The sequence below is a fragment of the Sphaerodactylus townsendi genome, linkage group LG03, assembly GCF_021028975.2.
Source record: "Sphaerodactylus townsendi isolate TG3544 linkage group LG03, MPM_Stown_v2.3, whole genome shotgun sequence".
In the NCBI taxonomy this organism is placed as follows: domain Eukaryota; kingdom Metazoa; phylum Chordata; class Lepidosauria; order Squamata; family Sphaerodactylidae; genus Sphaerodactylus; species Sphaerodactylus townsendi.
The window spans coordinates 178825793-178842712 of NC_059427.1; positions in this window are offsets into that span (position 1 = coordinate 178825793).

Below are 16920 nucleotides of genomic sequence, written 5' to 3' on the forward strand. Positions count from 1 at the left end.
GCAGGCAAACCATGCAGCAGGCAGTGGGGGGCCTCCTCACGTGTAAACAGAGAAACACAAGGAGATTCCACTGCGACTTCACTGTGGAGTGAAGAGCCTTGAGGAAAGCACTCTATTCCGAATGGTGCCAAAACCATCCACCACATTGTCAAAGAAGTATAACCGTTTTTGAATCAGCAGTTTTATCATAGAACAAGAGACACAAATCCCTAACCTAGATAAATGTCTAGTACTGATTTGTCATACAGTTCATTAGCGAGAGCACCGTTCTTTTCCAATTCTAGCGCAGAATAAATAAACCCATGTTCCTAGCCAACAGGCCTATGTCAGGAGACAGTTTGGCTGTGAACTGGTGCCCACAGCCTTGCAAAGGACCCATCCCTGACCAGAGATGCCAGATTAAGATTCTCAGAGGCAGAAGAGAGGGTTTCAGTTGCAGGGCGGTTCTTGAGCCCACTCCAGATACAGTGGATTCATTATCAGCTCCTGCCAGCAAGTGTCAACTGGCCATGCTGGTAGCTACTGATGGGAATTGTAGTCCATAACATCTGAGTGCCAAAGGTTCACTGCCACCACTGAGTTTAGAGAATCATGTTTTCTCCAGATAGTTCAGGGAACTCCCCATCAAAGTTTTCACTGTATGGGCCACAATTGGCCATGCTGACAGAGGCTGATGGGAATTGTAGTTCCTGAACATCTGGAGAGCCGCAGGTTCCCTACCCCTGGCCTAGAGACAACAGGGAAACCAAATGCAAATGGAACTGCACTGTGTTTCTTTCTCAGACCTGTTCCAGGGACAGCAAGAAACCATGTGGCTCTCTTTCCAGGATAAACAGTGAACAGGATTGCCAGCTGTACACTTTGAACTGCCATAACTGTTTCCCCCCTTCTGTTCGATTGTCAGATTAGAGTTTTCCACATCTGAGAGAGTCTGTTGCCTCATCTGCCACAATTCATGTGGGCATTTCATAAGTGATATTTTAAAACTAATATATCTGACTGTTATATATCAGGAGGGGGGTACCTCAGTTCTCACATAAACACAGACTCCCTGTTTGCTGACTGGTTTAAGCATAGAGGTAGTGCCAGCATAACATAATGCAACAGTGCAGGGTAGCATGGTTAAGAGGACTGGCCTAAAACCATACAGACCTCTGGTCAAATTACCTACTCAGCCTACCTGATAGGGTTGTTGTGAGAATAAAGTGGAGGGCAAGAACAGTGTACACCTGCCTTGTACACTCTTTGGAAGAAGGGTGAGATCAAAGTGAGCTCAAACTATCAAGCCCCTCCCCCCAAGACCCTCCCTCTCTTTTGTTGGATTTGACAGCCTTGCAGCAGCAGCAGGGAATTCTGGGAGATCTCAACGAACATTCTAAGAGAGACAGTTGAAAACAGTTGCTCTCTGTCTCTGCTGAGGAATGTTGTTGTTAAGTGTTCTGTTAACCAAAGCCATGTAAAAAGCCTCTGACTGAACGTTAAATATTGTAAGCGATACTTGTTATGGTAACCAAAGTGTAACCGAACAATGAGCTGTGAACGTATCTATATGTAAGTGATACTTTGTTTTATGTATATAGTCTCTTTCTCAGTATAAGTTCTTTTGTATTATCGAAGGCTTTCACAGCCGGAATCACTGGGGTGCTGTGTGGTTTCCAGGCTGTATGGCCGTGTTCTAGCAGCATTCTCTCCTGACGTTTTGCCTGCATCTGAGGCTGGCATCTTCAGAGTATCCATCCATCTATCCATCCATCCTCCATCCTCTCCTTCTATCTATCTATCCATCATCCATCTATCATCCATCTACCTTCCCTCTATCTATCATCTACCTTCCCATCTACCTTCCTTCCCACCTACCCACCTTCCTTCCCTCCTACCCACCTTCCTTTTCAGATCCTCTGAAGATACCAGCCAGGAGAGAATGCTCCCTCCCCTCGCTCCCCTTCCCTTGCATGCCACCCCTTCACCTCCCTCCTCTCCCTCCCTTTTCAGATCCTCTGAAGATGCCAGTCAGGAGAGAATGCTCCCTCCCCTCGCTCCCCTTCCCTTGCATGCCACCCCTTCACCTCCCTCCTCTCCCTCCCTTTTCAGATCCTCTGAAGATGCCAGTCAGGAGAGAATGCTCCCTCCCCTCGCTCCCCTTCCCTTGCATGCCACCCCTTCACCTCCCTCCTCTCCCTCCCTTTTCAGATCCTCTGAAGATGCCAGTCAGGAGAGAATGCTCCCTCCCCTCGCTCCCCTTCCCTTGCATGCCACCCCTTCACCTCCCTCCTCTCCCTCCCTTTTCAGATCCTCTGAAGATACCAGCCAGGAGAGAATGCTCCCTCCCCTCGCTCCCCTTCCCTTGCATGCCACCCCTTCACCTCCCTCCTCTCCCCTCCCTCCCCCCCCTCCTCCCTCTTTTCAGATCCCTCCTCTTGAAGATGCCAGTCAGGAGAGAATGCTCCCTCCCCTCGCCTCCCCCTTCCCTTTGCATGCCAATTCCTCCCTTCACCTCTCCTCCCTCTCCCTCCCTTTTCAGATCCTCTGAAGATACCAGCCAGGAGAGAATGCTCCCTCCCCTCGCTCCCCTTCCCTTGCATGCCACCCCTTCACCTCCCTCCTCTCCCTCCCTTTTCAGATCCTCTGAAGATGCCAGTCAGGAGAGAATGCTGCTAGGACATGGTCATACCGCCCGGAAACCACACAGCACCCCAAAGTTCTTTTGTTTATGATTTCTGAGGTAAAAAGGCTGGTCTTTATCAAGATAACTGTTCTCAACATAAAGTGCCACACAAAGCTACATTCTGCTCATTACTCTGCAAACAGGATCTATATATAAATATACCTGTTGAGCTTCACCTTTCACCTGGGTTGTCTCCAGGGTGGCGTGCAAAGGAAATATTTCTGCAACCTGCCTGGAATGCAGGAGCCTGGGTGGGTGGCAGGAGAGAAAGGTCATGGTCTCACTTTCATCCAAGGAGGACTATAGAGGCGGCTATAGGTGGTAGAAGCACAAGAGACAATGCTTGCCTCCTCTCATGCCCCTGCACAAGGGACTAAGATGGCATGTAGAGGAAGCGCCACTCACCTGAAAACAGTTGCACCACACCTGTTGGTTCCTCCTGCAGTGTCACTCTCTTTCAATTTGGGGCACACCCCAAACATCTGCTTGGATCATTTGGGCAGTGAACTGGCCATGGGAGAGATAAAATTGTAGTCAATTAGAATCATGTGCTATTCAAACAAGGTAAAAAGAACGGAGGTCTTTCAAAATTTAGTTTAATTTTTTTAAATCACAGGATTGTTTGAAAGGGTCTAGGTCAGGGGTCTGCAACCTGAGGCTCTCCAGATGCTCATGGACTGCAAATCCCATCAGCCCCTGCCAGCATGGCCAATTGGCAGGAGCTGATGGGAATTGTAGTCCATGAACATCTGGAGAGCTGCAGGTTGCAGACCCCTGGTCTAGGTGTAGTCCTATTTGCAGGGATACAAGTTCACAGGCATTCGAAGGCCGCTGACCAAAAACACATCCAGGTACTAGGAAGTTGGCAGCTGGCCTCCATTGTGTCCAATCACATTCTGCCAGAAATCAGGTAAACCACAAACAAGGAAATAGATCCTGTATCTCAGGGACGGTTATGGGAGCAGATGGTCTTTGTGATCTGTTTGACTATTTGATTTCAGTTCAGGACCATATAAAGAACCAGTTTGGCTACTTTAATACTGCCGTAATATGGTCTTACTAATGCTAAACACGAGGCTAGCTGTGGCACGTCAATAAAACAGAAGTCGAGTTGGCACCATAAAGACAAACAATGTTCATTCCAGCATAAGCTTGCGTGAGTCAGAACTTACTTCCTCGGATGCGACGATGCAGCATTTTGAACCAGCTGAAGTTTCCGAAACATATTCCAGGGAAGTCCCAGAGAACGTATGTCAAGAGGATATCCGTCTTGAAGGAATTTTCCCTCCTGAACTCGTTTATGACTCTCTTAGGTGCATAGTGGACTCTCTCGAGGACATGATCCTAGGCAGGCTTAATTGAAACTCGTGCTTTGGCAGCAGATTTCATTTGGGAAGTGATGGCCCCAGGGGCCACTAGGTTCATTTTCCTGGTGTGATTTTTCAATCCAATAAAACACACCAAGGCTCATTCCGCACACGCAAAATAATGCACTTTCAAGCTGCTTTCACAACTGTTTTTGCCATTCCGCACAGCTTCAAAGAGCCCTGAAAGCAGCTTGAAGGAGCATTATTCTGCGTGTGCGGAATGAGCCCAAGAGTGGAAAACCAAACCGGTTTTATTTTTCAAAAGAAAGATAAAAGAAATAGGCACAGTGGGTTCATGCGCCATGCTCTGTACAACAATTCAAACAGTTATATAAGTTTGAATAACTTTACCTCAAAGGGACAGCTGCCAGTCACATTGTTCCGCCCTTTCCTGTGACCCTCCTGCTCTCTCCCCAAATCTCCAAGACATTCCCACGACGACTCCAGACCTCACCTGAAGATACATATTCTGCTCCTTCTTTTCATATGTGCTTAAATTAGGGGTGTGATTCTTACCGTGCTGATAGGACCTTTTACCCTGTTCTCTGGACTTGCAGACAGAAAGGCAGCTTGTTTTATCTGATATGGACTAACTGTTCATGTTCACAGGAGAGAAAGGGGGGATATAAATCCTCTTCCTCCTCCTCCTTTCTTCTTCCTCCTCTCCTTTCTTCTGAGGTGTTAGGTGATGCCCGACAGTGTCGACGCAGTCGTGGGAGGAGCACGTGTTGTGCTTCACAACATATGTGAGAGCAAGGGCCCTGATGCTCCAGAGAGTGAGGCCCAGGGATGGACCGCTGCTGATGGGGTTGGGAGAGCAGCGATTTTGGGGAGGGCGCAGAAAAGGAGGCAACACAACCCCCGTGCCAGCCATTGTCGCCCGTGCATGCCAACTGCTACCAACCACACCAGCAGTTGCTGCCAACTCCTCCTTCACACTGAATTCAAACTGGCCGTTTTCCCACCCAAAGTCCGTTTCGGGCCATTCCCACCCCAAGAAAAGGTTGTGCTCCTGATAGGTTGACCCACAGCAAGCACGGAACATCGAAGCCCCCCCCCCTCTTTCAGTTCTGGATAGTGCCCGGCACAGGGCTCAACACGGCAAGTGTCAGCAAAAAACAATGGGGCACAGCATCATTCACATTCACATGTTTTTGTGGAAAACAAGATATGCCACCAACATTAGACCCAAAGTGCACATCTCCCTAGCTATGTGCTCCGAGCAACCAGCACATGTATAGAAAGGATGACGGGGACCTTTGGGTACTCCATGAGGACATTTTGGGACTCTACTCCTGATTAACCAGGCAAAAGGGCACCTGGTCGATACCATGAGCAGAAGACATGCTTGTGGGAACATTTTGGGAAGGGGTGTGTGTGCAATGGTCAGCAGTTCAGCCCGACATGCCATCAGGTGCGGAGATCAGGGGGATGGATGGCAGGGTGGGCAGATCAGGCAGTGGGGCAGGGAGATCAGGCAGCAGGCGGGGAAAATAAACAGGTCCTACTCTAGTGGTGTTTGCATGGTGGTGGGCTCATGATTTTTGAAAAGAATCTCCAATTTGGCAATTTTTGAATACCCTGAGATGAGGGAAATATCATGGGGCAAACCAGCTTTACAGGACACGAGAGCACAATGTGCTAAAACTCTTTGTAATGAACGCGTGGCATTTTTCTGTTTCTCAACTCCAGGATATTTAGACGAGTGCTTGGAAACGGGCTCTGATGGATGGGTACATACCTTACCTGTTTTACTAAGCCAAGAAGAATAGGTGCATTCTGCATTGCTTTCGTGAAGTGCGTGTATGAATGTTAACTAAACACTACACTGCAAACAGACCAGCCTTAAAGTATATAATTTAAGATTTGCTGATCCAGGAAACAAGATATGGAAAAAAAGGATAAGTTCTGGAGACCTGTTATATGTCACACCTTAATGATCCGAGTCAGACTATCTTTGTGGTTCCCCTCCCCAATGCCTTCATTCACCCTAGTTTCTAATGCTGGAAAGTGGGATAGGTTATAGAGACCCAAGAAAGTATGGCGTCACACCTTAATGATCCGAGTCAGACTATCTTTGTGGTTCCCCTCCCCAATGCCTTCATTCATTATTTAACAATGGAAAAAGGGCTAGGTTATAGAGACCTGTTATATGTCACACCTTAATGATCCGAGTCAGACTACCTTTGTGGTTCCCCTCCCAAATGCCTTCATTCATTTATTATTTAACAAAAAAAGTCAGCGTTTTGCATCTTAATCATGGACATTCTATTTGGCAAGGAAAGGGCATGGCTATTTTTCTCTATTTGTTTTGCTGGAAGCCTGACATGTTCAAACATCAAAATGTAAACTGCTTACTCAAGATCTTGGGACTGTTCAAGTATAACAGTCCTGAGCATGCACGCTTGCTTAAGAACAGAGAAAAGAAAATGCATTCCTGGATCAGACCTGGGTCCAGTATTCTTCATAGGAGCTCCAGAAAACAATTGCTGCTAAATGGAAGGGGCCCTATGCAAATAATTTAACAACCGCTTCCGAAAGGACTCAGTGGTGGGATTACAACCAGTTCTTTGAACTAGACAAAAAATTAGCTACCAGTTCTACCGAACTGGTGCAACAGGGCTGTGAATCCCAACCACCGGCCCTATGGTTGCCAACTAAGGGATAGGAAATCCCAAGGAGCCTGGGCAACAGGGTTTGGCAGGGTGGGGGGAAGGATATCAGTAGTGTTTAATTAGGAATGCGAGCCTTCAGGTAGGACACGAGGTCCCCCTGGAATTTCCAGACTACAGAGATCAGTTGCCCTAGTGGGATGGAGGTTACAAAGAATGGCGTATAGATCATAACTTACAAGACTGTCAAGAATCAAGCAGTCAGGTTAAGCATTTGTTGATCATCTTGGGGCAGAACATACAAAGCGGTCCTATGCCATCAGTCCATCTAGCAGAGGATAATGGTTCTCCAGCACCTCAAGAAGCCATTCCTGAAATCCTCTTAATGGGGGACACCATGGAACAAAACTTGAGTTCTTCTGCACACTCTGAGGAAAGTTATAAAAGCAGTCTACAGTGCTTCTTTGGGGAAAGGCTATTTGGAGAAGCCAATGCAAAATTTTACTTTGTGTGGACAAACTTTTTGGTGCATTGGAAGCAACCCTTGGGATCTGGGCCAGCATTTCTTGGTATCGGACCATTGCTTCCTGGAACAGCCGAGCAGTAACATTTGTACAAGAAAAAGCAGTTAATGATTAAATTTTTTAACTTAGCCTGAGATTTGACATGAGTGAGATCACCTGAGGAAATGTCTAACATGATACAACAGTTTTGTTTGAGAGGCTATCAACCGTCACCTGAGATAATATACAAATTTTTGTTGAGCAAACAGCCACAATCCCAAGATCTGTTTCCTGGATAGTCCACTCAAATTCAGTTTCTATCAATGCATCCAGGAAGTTAGGAGTTCTGCCCCAATAAAGAACTCACTCCACACTTTCATCAAACCCTTTTTTGCCATTTCATTCTCTATCCAGTTTGAAGATGTGTCCACAGAGCTTTTCAGTCACTTTGGGTTTCTACCATCCTAAACCATGTGCCATCTGCAAACCTGGCCACATCTATTGCTCACTCCTTATTGAAAGTGTTGCATTTACTTGTAACTGTTGTTCCTCAAATGGTTTTCTGTGCAGCCACACACTAGGACTGCAATAGATTTCTAAAGCTTTCTAGATTTCTAAAGCTTTCTAAAGATTTCTAAAGCTTTCTAGCAGACTAGGAGTGCCCCTCTTCTGGCACTTTCCTGTCAAAATGATCACATGACAAGGAGGAGGAGCTCTAAGTTCTCTCCATGCTGCCACCAGAGACCTCATGAAACAAAGGTTCCAGAGAGTTCACAGCAGGGCAGGAGGGAAGGATGTGTGCCTGCACAGAAGAACACTCAATGAACGACAGCTACAGGTAAGTGCAACATCTTCATGGCTTCTGTGCAGTCCCACATTGGGGAAAATAGCTTAATAGTTAAGGAGGCAGGTGTGAAGCCCTCAATGAAAGAAACCATAAAGGACTGCCTTCCCAAGAGCTGTTTAGCATCCCATATTGACAGTCCCCCAGAACTGTCTTATAAAGCAGCAGGGAGCTCTCTATAAGTGTCCCAACAGAAATACATGCAGGTATGTGGCAAAGAAGAATCGCCCTTTGTTGGACAGAGGCATGATCCGTAGAATTGCATTGAGCAGCCATGCACTCTAGACAGAGTGTGTTAGCTTCCACCAACCTGCAAGGACAAGCAGTGTGAGGATGCTGGCTAGCCATTCTTGCAGCCTGAGAGTCCTTACAGACGGAAACCCAAGAAAAGCCACATTCCAGACATGTAAGGAGTGCAAAGATGTTCAGCATCAGAAACAAGTGTAAAGGTAAAATTGTGAGCCGTGAGGACTGAAAGACAATCCCTAGTAGAGAATCCTGGCCAGGACATCAAAAATCCTAACCTTATGAAAGTTCATAAATAGAGAAGGTATAGATTAGAACCTACATGTCCTCATCCCACAGTTGGAAGCGCCGCATACTAAAAACGAAAATAAAATGCTATTATAAATAAAGCACCAGAGGAGTGTAAAAAAAGCAACAAGGGTTACTCCTCTGCAGGTAATATCCTTAGAAACCTAGTAAAGAGGAGGGAAATTTAGAGAGTTTGAATCCCGACCAGTGCCCAAAACATACTCAATCGCACAAGATGCAAGGTTCAAGCCCTGTTACAGCCCCTGTAGAGACTGTTTTCCACTTAAGAGGCACAAGACCTGGAAGTGAAGTACTTGGCGTGGTACTTGTCATTCAGAAAAACCGGAGGCCACTGTTACAATGCAGGAAACGAGGTGATGAAAACTACCAAAGTTATCAGCAGGAAGTGCTGATAGTAAGCAAATAGTAAGCAAATCCATTCCATAATCATGAAAGCAATGAAGCAAGCCAAAGAAAGGATGGACGGCAGAAAGGAACGTATTGTCAAAGGCTTTCACGGCTGGATTCAACTGGTTGTGGTGGGTTTTTGGGGCTGTGCGGCCGTGGTCTAGTGGATCTTGTTCCCAGTGATTCTCAACCAGGGTTCCATGGTACCCTGGGGTCCCATGAGCACGTCCCAGGGGTCCCATGACAATGCTACTGCCTGCCCCCCCCCCCCCGGAATCAAATGGATTTTGAAGGGGGGGGGGGTTGGAAGCTTCCGATTAGGCTCTCTTTAAACAACACTCGAAAAAAACAGCATTTGTTTTATTTGCCTACCCAGTGTAGGATTGGGGTAGATTTAAACGGAGCTCTCCCTTTAAATCCCCCCAATCCATGTCGAATTTAGGCAAACAAACAACGTGGCTGTCAATGCTGCTTTCCCACTGCTTGCCACTCCCCCCACCTATAGGCCAAAAATGGAAAAAAACCTAAAAAATGCAAAAAAAAATCAAATGGGGTACCCTGAGATATGAAGAGCGAGGTCAAGGGTACCACGATGTCAAAAAGGTTGGGAGCCTGCATCTGTGACTGGCATCTTCAGAGGTATGTCACAGAGGGCAGTCTGTTATACACTGCGTCCAGACTTCCCTCTGTGATACACCTCTGAAGATGCCAGCCACAGATGCAGGCGAAATGTTAGGAACAAGATCCACCAGACCACGGCCACGCAGCCCGGAAAACCCACCACAACCGGCATAAAGGAACCTTGTGCAACCTGCAGAGCAATCTGCACAGCAAAAGGAAAAAAAGGCCTGGGGAAAAACCTAAAAGCAGATTACCCTGCGGCGGGATTAGAAGAACATCCCCCAATGATGGGGATCCCGGTCATAAAAAGAGCAAAAAAAAAAAAAAAAAGGACAAGACATGGAGTGTCCGTTGTGGGGCAAGCCCAATGAGTCAGGTCCTCCAGTCAGAGTGTCTGGACGGAGGAAGTTGGTCTCCAAGAGTTGGAGCAAACCTAACTATAGTGTATTCCACAACTATGTGGAATGTTTGCAATAAAATAAAAGACAAAAGTAAGGTATGTCTGGTGCCTAGTGAAAGTAGTGGCATGACCAGTTAATTTGCAGAAGACCCGGAACCACTGGGAAACATATGCCCAAAGCAGCATGGTCACACCATAAGGAAGGAGGCACCAGAGAATAATTAACCAACTTGGAAGGATAAAGACTGAGTAAAAACTAAAGCCCCTTCTGTACAGGCTACGGCCACAAATATGGGCATAGTGGGATGCTAAAACCTGTTTTGGAGAGGAACTTCCACATTGCATCCTGCCGCTCAAACAAGTTTCTGCCTTCTGTAAGTTATTTTCCCCAAACTGGGTTTTTTTGAAAATCACTAAACTAGTGAGTCTTTTCAAAAAAAAAATCCTGGGGTGCAGCCACTTATGAGTGAACGGCCGGGCAGGAGGCGCTTTATTCGCCTCCCTTTCCCTTAAAAAGAATTTTTTAAAAGCAGGTTACATCTGCATAACCATGCAGGTGGAGATGGTCGTATTGTGAGATGTGAGCATGGCTGCGGGGGTTCCTTTGTGCGTGCCTGCGTAGCTAGACATCGGTGGGAAGTAAATTTAAGAAATAGGCGAGTCTCTGTGCAATGGCACGACAGCAACCTGGACTGTTTCCCTGGGCTACAATCGCTGGCTGCACAGCCAAGGCATAATCCCCAATGGAGGGGAACGTGGGACTTCTGCCACAGGCAGCTTACCCCTCCAATGGCAGAAGGACTCTCTGCAGCAAGGGTAGAGAAGTTTAGGACAAGGACAACCAAAGTTTAAAGACCTAAGTGGATTATCTTGGCCTTGACCTAAAACAGCCCAGGCTAGCCTGATCTAGCAGGTTTGTCCCTGGTTAGAACCTGGATGGGAGACCACAAAGGCAACTGCAAACAACCTCTGATAGTGACTTGGCTCAAAACTCTGCCAGACTGCCATCATCAGTTGGTCATGTAACTTCTGATGGCACTTTTGCTACCACACGGATGAACTCGGACTCTGAAGTTGCAGTAGGCATTTTCAGGTGCCCCAAATTTGCAACAATAATTCAAAATAGTACCTCTTTCCTGTCCCAGGGGTAGAAAGTGCCAACCAACCACCTAATCCAGTGTAGGGAACCCTAACACTTTCCAAAGAGCTATTTGGGACCCGGCGGTCCACGGGAAAAGAAAACACTTGGAGCCGCAAATAATTTTTGACATTTAAAAATAAAGATAACACTGCATATATTGGGTTTTTTACCTTTTACTCCACCTTCCATCTCTGGAGAACCAGATATGGATGCGCCTTCTCTGCCCCGCAGGGTGGGTATGGGATGGGGTTTCAGCGGCCATTCCTGCCGCCGCTGCTGGGAAAGCAGTTGCCCCGGCCAAAATGGGTGGGCTAGAGGGGAAGCCCGTGGCACTGCCCAGCTCTGTCAGCGGGCAATTGGTGCGCCAGCCTCTACCAGGTTACCTGCAGTGGCAGGCAAGGATGAAGGGCGTCATGTCTGTGGAGCCAAGGGATTTTGCGCAAGGGCAAAAGAGCCGCAGGTTCCCTACCCCTGATCTAATTAATGAGAAGACAGGCGACCTCCCTTCCGGAGAGGTGGGGAGGACCTTGGGTCTGAATCCACAGAGTGACATAGATGGGCAAAGGACTGTAGGAGACATGTGCATGGTGGGCAATATAGCTGACCACAGAGGTTTTACGTCTCTTGTAGAGCATATCACCATAGAGGATCGATGAATGGATTTAAAGAATTTTTGACAAGTCCAGTTATCAGATACTTTTTTCACTAAAAGCTGCCAAGGCATTTTGGCATCTTACACAGGGGAAAAAACACATGTACAGTCCTGAGACACAGTTATGTTTGAAGGCAGCAAAAAGAAGAAGAAGAAGAGTTTGGATTTATATCCCCCCTTTCTCTCCTGTAGGAGATCTTAGGCTCATAATCTCTAGTTCTTCCCCTCACAACAAATACCCTGCGAGGTGTTGTGGGCTGAGAGCTCTGAAAGCTGTGATCAGCCCAAGGTCACCCAGTTGGCGCGTGTGGAGTGCACAGGCTAATCTGAATTCCCCAGATGAGCCTCCACAACTCAAGCGGCAGAGCTGGGAATCAAACCTGGTTCCTCCAGATCAGAGTGCACCTGCTCTTAGCCACTACGCCACTGCTGACTTTTAAGGATCTGACAGCAAACCTGTAACTCTCCATAGAGCAGCAATGGCGAACCTTTTCGAGACCGAAAAGCTCCAAACTGCAACTCCAAAACACAATTTTTTAATTATCGCGAAAAGTGCCAATACCGCACTTTAACCTGAATACTGAGATTTTAGTTTAGGAAAAATGGTTGGCTCTGGAGGCGCATGCTACTCGAGTAAGCTTGGTGGTAGTCGGTGGCTTTGCTTTGAAGCCAAACCGTATGACATCTCTTCCAACGGGTGAATTACCACGGTTCTAGGGAGGGTTTACTCAGAATGCAAGCCCCATTGCCAGCAGCAACCGAAGCCATCTCAGGTAAAGGATCGCTGCTTTTAGTTCTTTTGCATGAATGAATCAGTGGGGCTTTAACAGCCGCTTACCAACAGGGTTACTCACACTGCTTCCCCAAAACTAGGTCTTAGGTTTAACTGCTAATAATCGAGCCCAGCTGCCCAGGGGCCAGCCTAGATGTGGTGGTGTGTGGGGGCTGCATTTCATTACGATGAACTCAAGGCCCACAGAGAGGGTTCTGAGTGCCACCTTCGCACACCGGTGTGCTATAGGTCTCGCTTATCACTGCCATATAGAGTGCTTGGTCCAACTGGACTAAAGTAGTCGCAAGCCCTCTGCGTGGAGGCCTACCGCTACAAATTTTTTTTTTTATACAATACCTCTAGCATGGACTAGGGCAGTGTAAAAGGACTGACCCAGATTAAAGGAACAGATTTATCATGTGCGCCACGAACATTTGCTATGAGACACAAGTTAAGCACCCGCCAAAGGGAATAGCAAAAGGGCCACACTGATATCTTGATTCAGACCTTAAAGAGAAAGTGTGGCAGAGAAATTCCACTCTCCACCCAGGCTAACAGGTTACTGCACTCACTCTTTACAGTGGCTGAATTAGAGATGATGTGCTATTTAATCTTGACAGCAGCTATGTTTGCTTCGTAGACAGAAAATGCACTTTACCTTTTCGCAGAGGCACACACATACTAAACAACACTGGCAAGCAAAAAAATCTCATTTGAGCCGCGAAATCTTTAAATCAAGGCCGATCTTCAGCAAGATATAACCAAGGCAGTTCTTTTACCCTACAATGGAGGGAAGATGCCATCTAAATTCATAGCACACCACCCTAGTTCTACAGCTGGAGGGACCTGAGAGAAAACTGCCCCCCTTCCATTCCTAGAAGAACGTTACACAGTCTCGTCTCTTGAGCAGTTCATCTTTTATCTTCCACTCTGCAATTCTTTAAATCTCTCCCTCATACCACACAAACGTCATTCCTCTTTGGAACACTTCTAAGGCTGTGGAATTAACTACACAGAGCCTTGGGAGAACAGAAGATGAGGCCCAGAAGCCACATCATCCACTATCCCAGGGGTATCCAACTCCCCAGGTGCCAGGAGGTTCCTGGATTCGAGACTCCCATCAGCCCCAATTGGCCATGCTGGCAAGGGCTGATGGGAATTGTAGTCCATGAACATCCAAAGCACCAGAGTTGGACACCTCTGCACTATCCAATTGGTCCTGTAATACAGCTTTGCGTTTATATGAATAAAGTACATTCTGTGAAGACTTTTTTTTTCAGTTTCACCTTGACAGCAGAGTGGATTTCACAATGCTGGTCTCTGAGGTAATAATGGTCACTTAGGTATAGAGATTCAGCTTCAGGAACACAAACCAACCCATGGCTGCCTTATACCAAGTCAGATTCTAGGTCTATCAGTCAATATTGCCTACTCCAGCAGGCAGCTGCTGCCCAGGGTCTCAAGCAAGTGCCTTTTACATTACCTACCACCTTAACCTTTTACACAGAGATGCTGAAGTTAATCCGCAACCTTCTATGGGCCAAATTAGATATTTGAAGTTCAGTAGGGAGCATTCTTTACTCTCGATCATATGAGTCCCTTATCAACCCCTGCCAGTATCAGTCACCAACTGGGCTATGCTGGCACAGTAGGGGCTGATGGGAATTGTAGTCCATAACATCTGGAGTGCCAAAGGTTCACCACCACTGCTCTAAGTCATGCTCCCCTTATTATCTAAAGTTCGTAGGAGCATTTTGCACTTCCAGATGTTATGGGATCATACTTAATCAGTTTCTTCCAGCATGGGCCACCATTGGCCGCGCTGGAAGGGGGGCTGATGGAGCGTAGTGGAGTCCATAACATCTGGAGTGCCAAAGGTTCGCCACCACTGCACTAGGTGGAATCAAATGACATCAACGCTCAGCAAGGCAGGAATTGTGCTCCAGATCTCCAGCTGATTTCTCCCAGCACCTTCATGAAGAGATTAGACAGCGGGATGCTTTGAAGGATCCCATAAATACGTGGGCATAAGGTAGGAAGGAACGCAGTCATCTCAAAACTGTACCACACAGGGCAATCCCACCAAGTTACCATTAGTAACTACACTTAAAATCCAGGAGAACCAATAAAGACACACTGCAACTAGTAATAAACCAGCATAGTTGTCAGTAATCGAGGTGGTTTTGGTTCAGCAGTGATATCATAAGTCAGATAGAAGAGTTTCCAGAACTGAAAGCAAGTTGCAGGTTTTTCCCTCTCGTTTCTCCAAATGTCTAGTTTTTCCAGTTTTCCTCAGGGACAAGAAAACAGTCCCCTACCAGTAAAAGTAAAGGTAGTTCTGTCTGCAAGCACTGGGTCATTACTGACCTATGGGGTGATGTCACATTACAACATCACATCATACTTACAGGATGGTCTTCCATTGCCTTCCACATTTATCTACATTTTACCTCAGCAAGATGGGTACTCATTTTACTGACTTTGGAAGGCTGGAAGGCTGAACCAATCTTGAGCCAGCTACTTGAAACTGACTTCCTCTGGAATCAAACTCAGGTTGTGAGAAGAGTTTTGACTGCAGCACAGCCGCTTCCTACTCTGCACAATGGAACTCCTTATTTTTTAGTACCCCCTCCCAAGAATTCTTTTTGCTTTCTGGGTCTTCCATTCTATGCTCCTCTATCCATTCCCAATACATTGTTTGAACTGGGACATTATAGCACCTTCATGGAAGTTTTGCAATGTATAAAATTTTATTTAATCAATGAATCAAACTGGTTTTTAAAAAATCAAGACAGCTGATGGGATCTTCAAATGACTGCCCAACCCTGTGGCATACTTGTACATCAAGAGGTACCGGTTTATTAAAGAAAAGAAATGATGTATCACACTTCCTATGCCACTATTGGTCTGGGATCCCAGCCCATAGCTCAGGGAATTGTTAATCTTTCCTACCAGCATGGCCAATTGGCCATGCTGACAGAGGCTGATGGGAATTGTAGTTCCTGAACATCTGGAGAGCCGCAGGTTCCCTACCCCTGGGATAATCTGATACTCCCAGATCACACCAAACACTCAACAAAAAAGCAGAAGACACAGAAATCCAGACTGGGTTGAGCTGGATTTATTGACAGAAAAATGAAATATCCCATGTATGCTGATGAGGTGGGTGGCTGGCTGGCTGCACTCCACCTTTTCCCTGGGGGGAATGCTCCACCTCCAGTCACCCGTTAAGTAGCCCTGAATCAACATTTGAAGTAGATTGTCGTCAGTGTCCATCTGCAAGAGACCTCAGCCACGCTTGCAGTTCAAAGACTTCACAGAAGTAAAACACAGCCAGCACTCTACACGGGGCTTTGCCACATGGACTACAGGCAAAGCTGTATTTTTTTTTCATACAGTCCATTTGCTCCTATGTCTACGGCCCTAGAATGACCGAAAACACATCCAGAAGAGAGTGCCCATAAGAGGAGACAGTCGCCTTCTCTATGCCCTGCCCCCTCCGAACTGTATGCTCTCTGCTGGCCTCCTTTAAGTCCAAAGGTGCACTACGGAATGAAGGCAGCCTAGAAGTAAACTAGTGGAAGGGCCAGAACGATGCTTTCTTCAAAGGAAGGAGGTGGTGCCGGAAGAGCAGAAAGGGAGGGAGGGTAACAACGGGCTCCTCCTTTGCCCATCCTCACCACCACCTGCAGCTGTGACAATTCAAGGCAAGCAAGTGACATTGTCAACACACAAGCCTACAGGTGAAGTTTCCTCTGAGCATAGAGCGATCTGGGGAAAGGGAGGGTTGCCAGTTCTAGCTTTCCACCTGCACTTCGGGTTTACCTTTAGGGGCTTTCCACAGGGAGCTCCTTTTGTGTACCACAGGCCAAGCAGTTTCAGGCCAAGTTGCTTTGGGGAAGGGATGGGGGGGAAGGGGTGGGAGGGATGTGCCACTCAAAACTGCCCATCAGGTGGCCAGCCTGGTTTGTGCATTCCCAATGCCAAGCACAGCCAGCCTGCAAAAGGCAGGGGAAGGTGCTTAAAGTTTCTGTCTAGAGGAAAAGTCAATAGGATGAAACTGGAAGAACAATTGGGGGTTCAGAAGAGCCTTGCGCGACAAGAACCTGTCTCAGAAAGGCGGTCTATTCCTGGGAGCGAGGTGCATCCCACCTCTTCTGGCCAACTTCCCCTTCTTTGTACTGATTCAAGCGGGACTGTGCCTCTACGTGAACACGCCGATCCTGCAGGGAAAGAAAATGTGCCAGCCACGTCCTACAAGAGAGTAGCCACAGTTGCCTAAGTTCTGTTCTGAAGGTCAAGGGCTTTCAGAAATCCACATCTTCCGAATCGGCACCACCGTTTGCCTGCAGCTCTTCCTGGCTGTGCCCCCAGACGAAGCGGTAGTTGTCTTCTAGCTGA